Below are 17,366 nucleotides of genomic sequence, written 5' to 3'. Positions count from 1 at the left end.
GTTGAAGACCTCCCCCAACTCCACTTGATAGTCCTAAGAGACTTTATAGGCCTCCACTACCGCCGCCTCTCTAATGGGGATACTGGTCTCTACCTCAATTTCTCTGGTCCATGCCTCTACCACCTCAGCCTCTAGCTCCACCTTCTTGGCCATCAGCACAATACTCCATTAATGTTCCTCCACCAACTGGGACAGATTGGACTCCCGCCCCTCCTCGGATACATGGAGGGCATCGTGAAGTGCCATCAAAGCCTCCGCAGACATCAACAACTCCTGGGCTTTCGCCTCAAGGTTAGTCCAGGGCAGTGTTACAAAGGTAGTCTGCCTCCTTGAATCGAGCTATCAGGTCAAAAGAAAATTGTCAGAGGGCTATGATCCCGAGGGCCTCCTATAATAGAGAGAGGACCAAGGTCAGTAAACAAAAATAAAAAGGAAAATCTACATTCTCCGTGCTACCAACATACCTTGATGGTTGAGTTCACCATCGCTGAGAATAGTTGCATTGGGCATAGAGACAACAAGGAGTTTACTTCCTCAGACACTTGGTCCTACCCTATAATGCCTCGAACATTTCAATACTCGGGTATCGAAAGTTCTCAAAGCGTTACCAAGAAGTTAACTTAATGTGTACACGCGTACTGTAACTTGAATTCTCTTAGCCCTCGGGAGGGCACATCCATCTCGACCACTTCGGGTGGGTAAGAGTCGAGAGCGCGGTGGAAACACCGCCTCCAAACCCAACCGCGTCTGTTGTGGGAGCCGCCCGGCAGGAGCCTCACTTGTTGGCAAGTCGAGGCAAGGGTGGCAATTCTAAGGGGGTGGTGAGAGGAGCTAAGGGGCTCACCATCTTCCCTACACTCTTGACTGTCTAGCTCATACGACAGAAGCTTCCTCTTCCGAAAGTGAAGACGATGAAAGTGCCCTGGTTTGTTAATTAGCGTGAGTATTGAGTCCGCAAGACAGAGAAGCTCCATAGGAAGATCAATCAATCGTCTGCCTCAACCAAATGTGTACCCAAACTCGCCACAGGTAAATCTAAGCCTCACTTCCCATGTCCCAAAACACTAGGTAATTAAAACCCTTAAAACTGATTAGAATATCATAGGGTATTTGAGTTAGAAAACTTTTTTCAAAATTTCAGAAAATCTCTAAGTTTTCTACCTTTGTCGATTTATCGATAAATTGACTGATATTATTGATAAGTGCTGTCGATGTCCTCAAAGTTCACTCGATAATATTGAATGAGGACATAAGTTGTCCAGCAATTGCATATACTTATAGACGAAATTATCGATGTATCGATAGCTGTATCGATATCATCAAAATTTGAATCTCGAGTTTATCAAAGTTGACTCGATAAAATCGACAGGAGAGATTTTATGTCCCTGTTTTTTTTTAGAAAATCATAAAGACCTTCAATATATCGAAGTACCCCTCAATATCCTCGGAATTCAACTATCAATGATATCGGAAGGCCTTCAGTGATATCGGTCTTGGACACAGTCAACCAGCAATATTTTCAGGTGGTTTTTATCTTAGATCGAGGGTCACTCGATAGAATCGATATTCAAATTTTGATGATATCGAGGCTAGGTCGATTGCATCAAGAATGGACATAAACTATCCAGCAAGCTTAACTGGGAAATCCTTTAGATTTATCGATGCATCGACACACTTACTGATATCATCGACATTCAAATTCCAATGATATCAAGTGTGCCTTGATCATATCCTTGACCTGAAATATTTCTAAGGCATGTCTCTCTCATTTTTCAAAGTGTCGAGGAATCGATCCCTGTGTCGATGACATCGGAGTTCGAAATCCAATGACATCGACGCGTGTTTCGATTTCCTCGACCAGCTGACAAAATGTTTCAAAAGCATATAACATTTGAGTTTGTGTCAACGAGCGGCTAGTCGATGCAATCGAGAGTATGCGCTCGATGATATCGAACTCTGTCATAAATGTGACTGTTTTATATCTGTTGGAAACATCTGCGTATATAAAGAGATCTTGTCTATTGTTGGTGGTAGAGAAAGAAGAGAGTGCTTTTAAGTGTTTTACCTTAGATCATATACCTAAAGCCCTTTCTTTCATAGGAGTTCATCCTCCAATTCACCCTCATCATTGATATTCAATAGAGTAGATTGGGGAATGAACTTCCGTATTCAAGGATCATCTAGCTACTACCGTAATGGCAAATCATTAAGCTGGGATGCCTTGAATTCATAGATGATTGGAATCACTCTACCTTCCTTATAGGAAAATATTTAAGAGAGTAGAATTCCATCTTAACCTTGACCTAACCCGACGCTGTATATTGGTACATCATTTGAGTTGCAGTTTAAGGGAGCAAAAGATTCTTCATCAACAAAGAAGGAGATCTTCGACAACGTGCTGAATGAGATTCATCCACTTATCTGTAAGTAACTAGAGTCCAAAGGACTCTTGTGATCATTCCTTTGTAGGATTGGGTCTAAGGTGTTTCTCACCCTTGCAAGTCCTCTAGGAGGCCTTCGGCGGGAGTGTACGTAGTGGGTACTTTTTGTTGACCCTTACTCTATGGAGAGCATAAATAGTTAGTGCCTTGTAGGAGGTCCTTGGCCAATGTGCCTAAAAGTAGGTGCTTTGTGTTGACCCTTGCTCATGAGAGCATAAACAGTTAGGGCCTTGTGTGGATCCTTGGCCAGTGTGCCTAAAATCAGGTGCTATGTGTTGACCCTTACTCGTGGGAGCATAAATTGTCAGCCTAGGTTTAGGTTGTATTAGTTAAAGGTGAACTTGATTTAAAACCTTGGGTTTGAGGTAAATCATGTGAAGCCTCCTTAGTGAAATCTAGTACACTTAAAGGTTGAGTGCGGTTACCAAGAGTGGAGTAGACAAGTAGTTGAACCACCATAAAAATGACTGTGTTTGAGATTGCTATTGTCTTCCATTTACTTATGTGATTTTCTTAAATACTTTCATATTTGATTATACGAGATCACACCTCACACACACACATAGTCATATCCATCATAAACTAATTTGCATATTGTTCATCTCTCAAATAGTTTGTGATTAGATCCTCTACGGGGCTTGGAAGCTAGTAGAGTTACTCTTGAGTAATCTTAAAATATGCTTGTTGTTAGGATTAGAGTGATAGGATTTTAAATTATTATAAAATTATTAAAAAGTCCTATTCACCCCCTCTAGGATATATTAGCATATTCCTACTTCAACTAAAGCGATCTTTACCACAATTTCAATTGATATCAGAGCGAGTCTCTCTTAAAGGGCTTCACGGCCTAGAGAGTGATCGTGACTAAAGTTGGGAATATGGCCAAAGGAGAGGGCTCATCGGTCACTAAACCTCTAGTATTTGATGGATCAAATTATGCATCCTGGAAGGCTAGAATGCACTACTTTCTGAGATCCTTGGATCATGATGTTTAGAATATAGTTGGAAGAGGATATGTGCCACCATCTAAACAAATAATACTTGATAATGACACAACTATCACCAAACCGAAATCTAAAGAGAAGTGGACAACATTTGACAAAGAAAACCAAACTACTGAAGCCAAAGCTATGAATGCTATCTACTATGTTGTGTCCCAAGATATTTTCAATTAAATCAATATGTGTGGGACATCCAAGAAAGCATGGGATTTGTTGAAAACAATCCATGAAGGAACAAGCACTGTGAAGAGATCAAAGCTACAACTCCTGACATCACAGTTCGAAAGTCTCAGAATGGAAGAGCATGAGACCTTTATGGAGTTTTTCACAAAACTGGATATCATTTGCAATTCCATGGGTGGATTAGGTGAGAAGGTTCCGGTCTCAAAAATCTATAGGAAAATACTAAGATCATTACCAGAACGGTTCAATCCTAAAGTAACAACCATTGAGGAGTGTAGGAGCATCGATTAAATGAAAGTAGAAGAAGAACTAGTAGGTTCCCTACAAACATTTGAACTACACTTCAAACAAACCCCTAAATCCAAAACTACTGTCCTCAAACTTCAAAGAATACAACAAATGAGGACATTGAAAGTGGAAGAGAAAATGACGATAAGGAAGTGGCTTTGTTGGCGCAACGATTCAGGAAGTTCTTTCAGAAAAATCGTGGCCGTCCATTTAAAGGAAGAAAGGTAGACAACAAGCTTTCTGTAGGTAAGTTTGGTAAAAAGACCAAAGAACCACAATGGTATGCCTGTCAGATGTTTTAACACCTGTCTACTGAATGCCCAAATAGAAAAACTAAGGGTAAGGTAATGGTTGCCACATGGGATGATACAGAGGAGTCAAACTCAGAATCTAGCGACTCAGAGAGCAATGGAGATCAGAAATCCTTGAAAATTCTTATGGTCTCCACTACTCCAATCATTCCCATTAAAACTGAGAACGAGGAAGAACCACAAACCACTGAATCATTTCCATCAGACAATGAAGAAACTAAAAAGGAAGAAGAAGAAGAACAGAATAAACTACAAGATGCTTACAATCAACTTTACATTCATAGCATCAACATTGTTAGAAGGCTTGGAATATCTGAAAACAAAAAGGAATTGCTACAAAAAGATTTGGATAAAACTCTGGAAATTAATACACATCTAATCAATGATTTACAGCAATATCATTCAGATAATAATAAACTTGAGAGAATTAACAATGTTTAAGTCATGTGCGAACCGGAGCGAGACGTGTGCGACTAAGTGGTTAAGGTAGAGGCAGATGGTTGGCTGGACGAATCTAGAGGACTGAATGAAAGTCCCTCTAAATATATAGAGAGCTGAAAAAAGAGTTGTTGCAGCAAATCTGTAACAGTTATGCCATTAGTGCAGGGTCTAGTAGTAACTGCTGCATAGCTAGCCCAACAGCTAGAAAACGGCTAGCTGCTGTCTCACAACAGTCAGCATGCAGCAGCTTAATGGCCTATGCACAACAGTCAGAAAATGGCCATAAAATGGCTAGTTTTCTCCAACAGCTAGAAAACAGTCATGGGATTTATGTCCCTGGACCATAACCCCCAGCCACCATAGCCTATAAAAGGAGGGCCTGGATGGGTTTCCAATCTATCTCTCAACTCACTCCATCAAACCCATACGAACTGAAACGGCCCTCTACTCCTCTCCTATACTCCAGCAAGACAACAAGCGTTCATCCCTTTGCTTGAAGAATAGACCAAAGGTGTGGTCTAGAATGGTTTTACTGAACCAGTGGCTGAAGATTTAACCAGTGCAGTGGTCTAAATCACATAATTTTCTTCTTTTTTTTTCTTCTAGGATTTTTTCTTTTATTGTATTTCTGTTAGACTGAATGTAACAGAGTTCCAATAGGTGGGCCTTCGAGTTTGCTGAACGTCGTATCCTAGAAACGGTTTGCCTATAACCTATCAGCATACTCATTTTACTTGACTAGGGGCAAATAATGTTTTAAGGACAGCGTTTCAGACGTGCTTCAGCCTATCCATATTTTAGATTAATTTACATTTTTTGGATTCCATATTTTACAGAAAAAATATTATTCTGTAAATGTGAGACCCGACCTAAGTTCGCATGTGTGTATGTGTATGTGTGAGTATACATCTCGTTCATTTTAGTCCCGCAGTCCTACCGGTCAAATACCTGCGACCCGCGACCCTCGGATAGTGTTTGCGGTCATTCTTGAGTTCGGTCAGGCAGACCCGACTTGGATTGACCTGAAACCTATGCCATTGTGACCGCATTGTCGCCACGGTTACAACGCCACATCTCACGCATAAATCCAATATGTAGATCAAAAGTTGTGTACATTTCATTATATGACCATTGATCATGTGGCCCACTTAGGTGGAATGCATGTGGACCACCACCACCCTTGGCACAAGTTCCAAGGTACACTACCCACACACTACACAAAGATCCATAACTAACACCACCAACCACAAACACTACCAAGAGGCCTAGTCTAACCTATAACTTTGTAAACTCCTCCCTATAATGATGGATTCTCTTACAAACCCATCATGGTCTCTCTCTCTCTCTCCTTACCTCTCCCTCCTCATTTCTAACTAGTAACCTTCCTCCAAAAATTCTCAAATTCTCCAGCCCCTTCCAAGCTAGATGTCTCCCAATCTAACCCTCAAAAACCTATCCCAACCATTAAAACTTCACCATTGGAGCTATAGAACCCAAGTGTGGAAGAAGGAGGATAAGCTTTGAGGTGGGTGATCCATAGGATTAGTATCTTTCCTTTATTCTTGCATGACCCTTTTTCATTTGATTGGGAGTGTGTAGGACCCACAAATCAATGGTGGAGGTCCTACATAACTCCATGAGTGTGGCCAATAACCAACTTTATGCATGCATTATTGCCAAGATGGGGCCATTCTCCATGGAACCCATCATGAGATTTCCCTTTGATTTATAGGTTTGTGGGTCATCTAGACACTAGATCCATGGTGGGGATTGTATCCCCACCTCATATTCCTGATTTTTGTAAAGGCCCATGCTTGCATGGGACCCATGATCATGTAAATGTGGTTGTAATTGTTGTGGACTCATTGTGGTGGAGTCCTCCCAATGGCCGTGACTCTCTCTCTCTCTCTCTCTCTCTCTCTCTCTCTCTCTCTCTCTCTCTCTCTCTCTCTCCTTCCCTCATTTGTCCCTGATGTATGTGGCCCACCTGATGTGTCCATAAATTCCAGACCGTCCAGATTTTTTGGGACGTCCAGGCCCACCTGCTGGACGTCCAAGTCTATCTGGTTTACATGGGTTGGATGACCACTACAGCCTGATTTCTTGGTTGATTTTGTAAGGGGCTTGGGTCTAGAGTATATGTGGCCCATCTAGGTGGACCCCATTTTGTTGAATCTAAGCTTTCCCTCCATTTATTTTACAATGGGCTGGAAATGGACAGCAACATGTTGCTGTCCGGATTTCAGGCCCATTGTTGTATGGTTTTGTATGTTGTTGCAAGGACTATTCACAATGCCTTTCTTCCAGATTTTTTTTATATTCTCTAAGGTGTGGACCCCACCTTGATGTAGGATGGAGCCCACACTATCCAACCTTGATTTGAGCTCCATGAGTGGGCCCAATAGGGCTGGACGGTCCAAATTTTCTGGACTGTCCAGCAGTCCTGCATGCAGAAAATACTCATGTATCATCTTAGTTTTGGGATAGTGGGCCACTATGGTGGGCCCCATTTATTGTCCATATATGGGTGCATGAAATCCACCCATTTCCCCTTTGATTTGGCAAGCCTGGGCCCACCCCATTGGGTGTGCAAGATGGGACCAGCAACTTTTTTTTAGCAGCAAAATTTTATTTACAACCCTGTTGTTCATAAATTGCAGGAGTTAAATAAAATATTTTTACTATCCCAAAAATTTCAAATTTTTGTAGGGAGGTGTCCCACCCATGATAGGACCTGCCTACACAATTTCAGGGCCAAGGGATCCCATTTGGGCATCCAAAAGGGTGGGCCAACATACTAGACTGCCAAAATATTTTGTTGTGCAGTCCAGCAGCATAGTCCCATAAAAAATAAACTTTTAAAAATATTTTCTAAGAAGGTGAACCATATTTATACATCCCACCTTATTGTAGGCTTGATGAGGGACCTTGAGTCCAAATTTCAAGGATTTTAGAGGCCCAGAACCCACCCATTGGATGGCCCAAATTCAGGACAGTTATATTCCAGCAATATTTCACCCTGGACAGATTGTGTTCTTCAAATTAATTAAAATACTTTTGAGTATCCAAAAATTCTAAAATTTTATGAAAATGTGTTCCACCCATGGTGAGACCTACCTACCAATTTTTGTGATGCAGAGTGTATTTACGAGCATGGACTGAAAAAAGGATGCTTAAAGCATGGATTTAGCGGTCTGAAATCACCAAGGCAAGCGACGGACCCCAGGAGACCAAGATCGACGGATGTGCATGACAGGGATTCAAGAAAATCAAGAAATTGGAGCTTAAGTGGCCTGAAAGCCAGTCAGATTGCAAGATCACAAATTTTCCACCATCCGCTTGCTTCGAAACTTCATACATGGCCCGAGGACCATAAATTAACCGTACATGTCGAAAACCAGCCATTGGATCTTTTTGGAAATGTCCCAACAGACAGATCAGCCCACAACTTATCAATCTGGGGCCCGCCTGATATCTTGAAATACTTCAATTTTGGTGTCAACCATTTAAATCATATGGCAACCAGGTTGGACGGAGCTGATCTCTCATATACATCAGCATGGGACCCACATGTGCATTGCACATGTACAGCGTGGGAGCACCAGGCGTGCACGGAAACTCCAGGACGGTCAAACCGTCCTGGACTCGAATTCCTTCACAAACCGCAAGCCGTCCCTCTGTTACGCAGACGGTTGGATTGCGGAAGCAGGTGGACCAATATCAGCGTGCGTTTTCATAATCCGCACCGTTTAATGTGATCAGGAGGTCAAACCGACCGCACACTGATCTACGGTCCGATTTTCACGAAATTAATACATATGCAGGGAGTCTAAACGCTGGTCGGACGGCTGAAGAACAGCGTCAATGGGCCGCAGTATCGGAAGAAAAAAAGCATCTCCCTCTGCACCGAAATTCGACTGCAAGCTCAATGGACGGCATGGATTTCCAAAAACACCAGTAAAGTGGGCCCCACCACGCATCAGCGCCTGCTCTGCTTGCGTATGTCCGTGAAAACCGGAAGCCGCCCGACTTTCTCGGGCCGTTATGCATCCATGATGATGGTGGGATGCATGATCCAGACCGTTTAATCCTGTGCAAGGTCTGATATAACCACGCCCAAGAAGTCTGATTGTCAAAATGGTTGGCCAAACCGCACCAAACGCGGGTCGAACGCAAGCACTCCTTGCGTAAGATCAGAGCAACAGCGGGAGGTTCTTGACTGCTTCCGGCTCGTGAAACTTCCGCAGGAAGTGCGGAAGTCCTTCGACGACAGCTCTATAAGAGGAGAGAAGAAAGGAGAGAGGGGGTCGTCTTTAGTCAAGCTCGTCTTCGGTTGCCGCTGCAGTTAAAGGAAGAGAAACGGAGAGGAAAAGGTGGGTTTCTGCTGGGAAAAGGAGGAGTTTTCTTGGGCAGGAAAACGTGGAGAAGAGAGGCTGTGCGGCTGCTTGGCTTTGAAGGAAGGAAGAAACGTGAAGCAGGGAGGGATTTGGCTGGACGTTCCGGGTTTTTCTTTGTTTCTTGTTTTCTTTTTCTTTTAATCCTTTGATTGTTTTTTTCCTGTGGTGCTAGCATGATCATGTTAGGCTAAACCTCTCAGCTGGGGCTAAGAGGTGAAGCCTGTAGTGAGATGGGAGACACTATTTCATGCCTTTAATTTCTGAACTGAACTTGATTCTAGTTGATTATTCAAGGAATATTTTTCTTAGTCTTTAATGGTCTGTTGTGACTGAAATTACAATGGGTTTGCAATGGCTTTGAATATTTCTTCCTCCCTTTTTTTGATGTTTATGAAGTCAGGAAGCCCTGTTGTTCATCATTGTCCCATGGGCATGGTAGGATGACAGTACCCTTCCTGATCTTCATACATTGTTGATTGGTTGGTAATTAGTTTAATCCTGTTGTTTGCTTTGTCTCCTAGGCATGGTTAGATGATGGAATCCATTCTAATTCATATACCTTTCACCTCTTGAAAACTATATCAAAGGAAGTCTAGTTAATTTTCATGATTTCTGAAGCAGGCATAAGTTCTCCCTGATCCCTACAAGTGGATCCTCTGAATCCCTAGTTTCCTTCCTCTAAATTACTTAAGTTTTAGATAATTATTTCGCAATTATTCCCTAAATTCTATTTGTTTTAGATCGCATCCTAGACTAGTTCTATTTCTACCTAGTTTCAGGAAACGTACAAGTTTCAGTCCCTGTGGATTCGACCTCGGTCTTACCGAGTTTATTACTACATCACAACCCTATACTTGGGGAGTGAACAAGTTTTTGGCACCGTTGCCGGGGACTGACGGTTACGATTCTCTGAAATTAATTAGTTTTAGGATTAGTTTAAGATTAGGATTTCACTAACCTTAGTTTTTTTTATTTATTTGAGTTCAAAACTAACTTGTTTCCTGTTTTATAGGATCTTGACATAAGTTTCTCAATTGGTAATTCCTTCCTAATCTCTCTACTTTTCCTATTTTTAGAATTAGGGTTTAAATTTTAGAAATTAGGTTATTTCTTTCCCTTTTTAGAAATTAACTTTCTATTTTAGTAACTTTCTAATTTTAACTCTTTTAAAATCTAATTTGTTTCCTAATTTATTTTTAGAATTTTTGTTTAGAAACTAACCTTCCTATTTTGTAGGCCTTTAAGATAGAAATTTCTAATTCGGTAAGCTCCTTCCCTACTTTCTATTTTTCAGTTCTCTTTTAGTAATTTACTTTCTAGTTTAGGACTCTCCTAATTTATTTTAGAAATTTTCATTTTCTTTTAGGAATTCTTTCTTTTAGAAGCTAGTTCACTTCTATCTTTCTTTTAAAGGATTGTTCTTCTCTTTTTAAAAATCTAACTTATTTTATTTTATTTTGCAGGTTTTAACTCAGGACTCCAATTTGGTAATTTCTTTCCAACTCTCTCTTTCTTTCTAGATTTTCTTTTCCTTTCTTAGGATTAGGTTTTTAATTGAGGGCTGCGAGTGTTTTCATGCCCAAGTGGGCCCGTGACAACACTCGACGTCTCTTGACTGAAGGAGGATTGGTTGAGGGGTTGACTATCCATTGCAGGACTAGACACCACTCGAAATCCCCTGAGTTAATTGAAGTTATGGCTGAAGATCAACCTCCTCTACTTCCACCTAGGGTGGAGGATACCCAAGATAAGAACAAGGTGCATCAAGCACCCCCGCCTCGTACTTTACGAGATTATCTACAACCGGCGGGAGTGAGTACGCCCTTATGCATGATTTTCTCTGAAAACACAGGACAAATGGACATCAAGCCACGAGTTATCCAACTCTTTCCCAAATTCCATGGACTTGAATCTGAAAGTCCATATTTACATTTGAAAGAGTTCGATGAGATAATAGCTACATTATGTTTTCCTAATGTATCTGAGGATACAATTAGGGTGAAACTCTTTCCTTTTTCCTTAAAAGAGAAAGCTAAGACGTGGTTACATTCACTGCGTCCTAGATCCATTGGCACATGGAACGATATGCAGAGGGAATTCATAAAAAAATTCTTCCCACATCATAAAACGATTACCCTCAGAAAAGCAATCATGAACTTTGCCCAAAAGGAAGATGAAACATTCTTCCAATGTTGGGAAAGATTCAAAGATTTGGTCAATTCATGCCCACAACACGGATTTGAAACGTGGCGCATTACAAATTTTTTCTATGATGGACTGACATCCTCCATGCGCTAAATGGTCGAGACAATGTGTAATGGAGAGTTCATCAACAAAGATGTTGACGAGGTATGGGATTACCTCGATAGTCTCGCTGAAAAAACACAATCATGGGACTATTACCCAATGGCGAACACCACGTCTAGGCCGACTCAATTAAAGGAGAAAGGTGGATTATATCTCTTGAAAGAAGAGGATGATCTCAAGTGTAAAGTGACTACGCTCATAAGGAAAGTTGAGGCCATGGAAGGAAAGAAGGATAAGGTCAATGAAATTGTTTGTGGCATCTGTGATTGCAACATTCACACAACTGAAAACTGTCCTACAATACCTGCCTTTCGAGGAGTGTTGAATGAACAAGCCAATGCCGTAAATAATTATCAAAGACCTTTTCGGACCTAACTCCAATACATACAACGCTGGCTGGAAAAATCATCCAAACTTTAGTTGGAGGAATGGATAGACGGCTACTCCTCCAGGTTTCTTCAATCAAAATCCAAATCAAGTGAAACCTCAAGAGGAACCGGTTCAAAATCCCATACAAGAGCTGACTCAGGCAATGCGAGGAATCACAAATTTTATGCAAAGATAGATTCTCGTATGACGGTTATAGAAAAGGGGATGCTTCTGCACAACCTCTCCCCAATCCTAAACCCCAGTACGAGATTAATGATCCCAACTCTTCAAATTAGATGGGGCATGCTAAATCCATCACCACTCTTAGAGTGGGAAGATCATTGATAAAACTCTTCCGGTTATGCCCGAAAAGCCTCAAGAACTAAAGAGGACAACAATGATGGATCCGGTGATGCCCCACAAAAAGTAGAACCGGAACTTCTAGAGAAGCCAGTTGCTCCATTCCCCCAACGGTTGGTTTCACCAAAACCTCTCTCTAACTCTCAGGATATCCTAGAGGTGTTGAAACAAGTGAAAGTCAACATTCCTCTACTTGATGTCATTAAACAGATACCTTCATATGCCAAATTCCTGAAAGACTTATGCACGACCAAGCGACGGAAAACTATTTAAAAGAAAATCTTCTTACTGAGAAAGTGAGTGTCATCCTGAAGCAAGACGTGCCACAGAAATTCAAGGATCCCGGTAGCCCAACCATATCATGTGTAATCAGGAACCATTGAATTGATCACGCACTTCTTGACTTAGGAGCGAGCATCAATCTGATTCCCTACTCGGTATATAAAGAGTTAGGTTTGGGTGAATTAAAACCCACCCTAACCACACTACAACTTGCTGATCGCTCTGTTCGTGTACCAAGAGGGATAATTGAGGATGTGTTAGTCCAGGTCGATAGATTTTACTACCCTGTAGATTTTATCATCCTGGACACCGAACCCATCAATAACATGAGCACTCAGATTCCCGTCATTCTTGGTCGCCCATTCCTTGCCACGTCAAATGCAATTATCAATTGCAGGAATGGTATCATGACTATGTCTTTTGGAAATTTGACATTGGAGTCAAACATTTTTTTCAATAACGGCAGCAACGCAGAGGATGATGACGATTTTCACGACATTAACATGATTGACTCTTTCGTGGAAGATACGACACCTCTAACCTTATCCTCCGACTATCTAGAGACATGCCTGGCCCACTCCCATGATTTTGATGATGACATGATTAGGGAGACGTGTGCCTTGCTTGATTCGCATCGGTACTTGAAGTTAACCAGTGGAGGCCACAATTTGAAGAATTGCTACAAACCGATGTAGTGCCTCTACCGTCTAACCTCAAGCCGCCGAAGCTTGACCTAAAACCTTTGCCCTCTGATTTGAAATATGCCTATTTAGGTCAAGATGAGACATACCCGGTGGTGATCTCTGCCCACCTAGAGAAAGAACAGGAGAGTATGCTCATATCTACTCTCATTGAGCATAAAGGAGCCCTGGATGGACGATAGCGGACCTCAAGGGAATCGATCCTTTGATTTGTACTCACCGTATATCATATACCCTAACGTAGACTAAATCCAAACATGAAGGAAGTGATTAAGGCCGAGGTTCTTAAACTATTGGACGTGGGTATCATATACCCTATATCTGATAGTCAATGGGTGAGTCCAACTCAAGTGGTCCCTAAGAAGTCCGGAATCACCATCGTAGCTAATGCTAATAATGAACTCGTGCCAACTAGAGTCACTACTGGTTGGAGAATGTGCATTGACTACAGGAAGTTGAATACCGTCACGAGGAAAGACCACTTTCCTTTACCATTCATTGATTAGATCCTGGAAAGGTTAGCTGGTCATTCCTATTACAGTTTTCTTGACGGGTATTCGGGCTACAACCAGATAGAGATAGCCCCTGAAGACCAGGAAAAGACCACATTTACATGTCCCTACGGCACCTTTGCCTATCGAAGGATGCCATTCGGACTATGTAATGCCCCTGCCACCTTTCAGCGATGTATGCTTAGTATCTTTTCTGATATGGTGGGGCAATATCTAGAGGTCTTCATGGACGACTTCTCTGTTTACGGTCCATCTTTCAGCAAATGCTTGGAAAGTCTTAAATGTGTGCTGAAAAGATGTGAAGAAAAGAACTTGGTACTTAATTGGGAGAAGTGTCATTTCATGGTTCAGAAGGGAATTGTCCTTGGGCATATCATCTCGTCCAAAGGAATCGAGGTAGATAAGGCAAAAATCGATCTTATCTCTAACCTACCTCCACCCAAGAACATCAGAGACGTGCGATCCTTCTTAGGACACGCAGGATTTTACAAGCGATTCATAAAGGACTTTAGTCTCCTCTCTCGTCCTTTATGTAATCTTCTTCAAAAGGATGCTCAGACGAGTGGACCGAGCAATGCCAGAAGCTTTCACCAAGCTTAAGGGCACGTTAACCACCGCACCTATCATGCACCACCCGACCGAAGCCTTCCTTTTGAGCTTATGTGCGACGCTTCGATTATGCTCTTGGGGCGATCCTAGGCCGAGAAAAGATAAGAGGCCCTACGTCATTCATTACACAAGTAGAACTTTAAATTCCGCCAGTGAACTACTCGACTACGGAAAAGGAACTCTTGGCCGTAGTGTTCGCTTTGGATAAATTTCGGTTCTACTTGATCAGATCCAAGATCATTATCTACACAGACCATGCGACACTTAAGTATCTTCTTTCTAAGAATGATTCTAAGCCCCGTTTGATACGATGGATCCTTCGACTCCAAGAAATTGATTTGGAAATTACAGATAAAAAGGAGTAGAGAACGTAGTGGCCGATCACCTTTCTCGCCTTAATACCTCCGAGTCCCTTAAGGCAACCCATATCAATGATATGTTCCCGATGAACAATTGTTCAGAAATCTTCCATTCACCTTGGTTCCGATATTGCCAATTATCTTGCTACAGTGCCATACCGACATAGTGGACTCGCAAGATAAGAAGAAATTTTTCACCGAGGTGCGCAACTTTTCGGATTATCCTTATTTATTTAAATATTGCCCGACCAAATCCTAAGGAGATGTGTACCGGACGATGAGCATCAGAGTGTCATCTCCTTTGTCACTCACAGCTGTGGTGGTCACTTTTCTCGCTAAAAAGACCACGACCAAGATTCTGCAATGTGGCTTTTCTTGGCCCACTATGTTTAGGGACACTCATGAGTTTTGCAAAGCTTGTGAGCGTTGTCGAAATTGGGAGCATTGTCCCGACGAACTATGATGCCTTTGAATCCCATCCTTATCATTGAAGCATTTGATTGCTGGGGCATCGATTTCATGGGACCATTCCCCCAATCGTTTGGGAATCTGTATATTTTGCTCGCCGTAGATTATGTCACTAAATGGATCGAAGCGATTCCGTGTCGAAAGAATGACCATCGCACGGTCATTAAATTCCTAAAAGAAAACATCCTTTCTCGATTCGTAACGCCTCTAGCAATCATTAGTGATGGGGGCTCACACTTTTGTAATAAACCATTTGAGAGCTTAATGAAGAAATACGGTATCTCTCATAAGGTAAGCATCCCGTACCACCCACAGAAAAGTGGGCAAGCTGAGATTTCTAATAGGGAGATTAAACACGTTTTGGAGAAAACGGTTAACCCTGATCGTAAGGATTGGTCAATCCGATTGACCGATGCTTTATGGGCATACCATACTGCCTTTAAAACCCCTATTGGAATGTCTCCCTTTAGACTTGTTTATGGGAAAGCTTGTCACTTGCCTGTGGAGCTGGAACATAAAGCGTACTGAGAGATTAAAAATCTTAATTTCAATATTGACAATTCTGGCTCGCTACGCAAACTTCAATTGAATGAACTTGAAGAAATTCGGAATGATGCGTACGATAATTCAAGAATTTACAAGGACAAGATGAAAGCATTTCATGACCAACATATTTTGCGACCTGAAATTCGGGGGTCGAGCATAACTCGGCTCCCGAGTTCCAAAACATCACTTATGCAACATATTTAATGATGAATGTATGTTGACCGTATTAGTGCATAAAACATGGAATAGATTAAGCCAAAACACCGATATGATTCAGGGATAAGTGAATAAAGCAAGCGGAAGACTTATAGTAAAATGTGTACAAGTGTAAAACCCTGAATTTCATATACAAGCCGGATCATGTGAAAGTGTTATTTAACAAAATTTAAGTATCAAATACATCATTTCAGTTCCCAAAATATAATCCCAGAGATCCCGCGCGACAGATCGAAGCTCGCTAGAACCCGTCTGAAAGCGCATATAGGAGAAAGCACCTCGTCGTCATCCGGCTCCGCTCTGCCTCGACGTTTCATCCACATCTCGCAACATCGGGGCCTAAGAGCAGTAGTCCGGTGGGTGTGAAACACCGCCGTAAACGTGGGAGTGAGTGATCAACTCGGTGGAACAATAAGGCAACGGTTAACATGTTATCAATTCAATCAAACAAGAATACGAAGCAGAACACTTAAATAAATCCTAAGTACTTTTGTTAATGCAAGGATGAATGCAATATGATGCGTGCCCTCACGCGTACACCCTCGCGTCTTCATCTTACGTTACGCATGACATCGCCTCAAAGTGCGCCACATCTACAAAGCACATGCAAATGCGGTGCATGGATATGATTACCAAGTTGTTATTAGTCCGTTTCACACAACAGATTGGGAAGCTAAGAGACCTTCCTCATATCACCATCCAAACAGTGATCCATACTAGGGTCGTCAATCCTAGATATCTCATACGATCATATAGTTGAGGTCGTAGCAAAGGGCTCGTCACCAATCAATGCACGCCTTTCATGCCCTTACTACCACAGATCGGCTCGTCACCTCCTTGCGGTATCCAGGTATGCTCGAGGTCACTACAAAGGGCTCGTCACCAATCAATGTAGGCCGACAAAAACGAATATAGTGTCCCATACCACCATAATCGGCTCACGAGTTAAGTTGCTCACTGGTCACTACGGGAAGGCTCGTCACCCCAGCGTAGGCCGACGCTCGACCACGGTGTCCCATACCACCATGTCCGGCTCATGAGTCTTAGCGGATCGGTACCATGGTTATTAGGATTTCACTGGTAAGTTCGGTATCCTAGATTCAAGCAGTAGCGTCCATACATGGTTAGCATACATCGGACAATCGGGTTATTTGACGAACTCGACTAACACGAGCGCACGTTGAGTTGAACAATAGAGAGTGCGCAAACACTCCGCGTGGCCAAACCACCGCGCCAACTCTAATACGGCTCGGGTTCGTCTAATACGTCCTACGTGGCGAAAGCAATCTCAACCACGATTCATAGGGTCAATTACCGATTTTCTGGACTAAGGCATAGTCCCAAACATCCTACACTACGACAGATATTCATATGGAATGTAAAACAGTAATGGAACAATAACTCAACTCATGTTACATACACATCTGAAGAATATCAACTTAACATAAATGTAAGCATAGGAGATGCTTGAATTTAAATAACTTGAAAGGTAACTGCATAAAGGAAAACATGCGCATCAATAGGAGTATTGAGAATCACTTCTCAACGCCCACAATTAGTGTAATCAGTTACACT

At 42.0% G+C, this 17,366-nt stretch overlaps 1 non-coding gene across 1 annotated transcript; it reads right to left on the bottom strand.

The window, feature by feature from the left end:
* Window positions 1–11,195: 11,195 nt before the first annotated feature.
* LOC131235940 (small nucleolar RNA R71) lies at window positions 11,196–11,302 on the bottom strand. Its single transcript, XR_009166451.1, has one exon. It is a non-coding gene; the product is annotated as a small nucleolar RNA R71 (small nucleolar RNA).
* Window positions 11,303–17,366: the final 6,064 nt, after the last annotated feature.

The sequence above is a fragment of the Magnolia sinica genome, chromosome 19 (genome assembly GCF_029962835.1).
Source record: "Magnolia sinica isolate HGM2019 chromosome 19, MsV1, whole genome shotgun sequence".
Taxonomy (NCBI): Eukaryota; Viridiplantae; Streptophyta; class Magnoliopsida; order Magnoliales; family Magnoliaceae; genus Magnolia; species Magnolia sinica.
The sequence above is the reverse complement of the archived record's forward strand: the minus strand, read 5'-3'. Positions and strand labels throughout refer to the sequence as shown.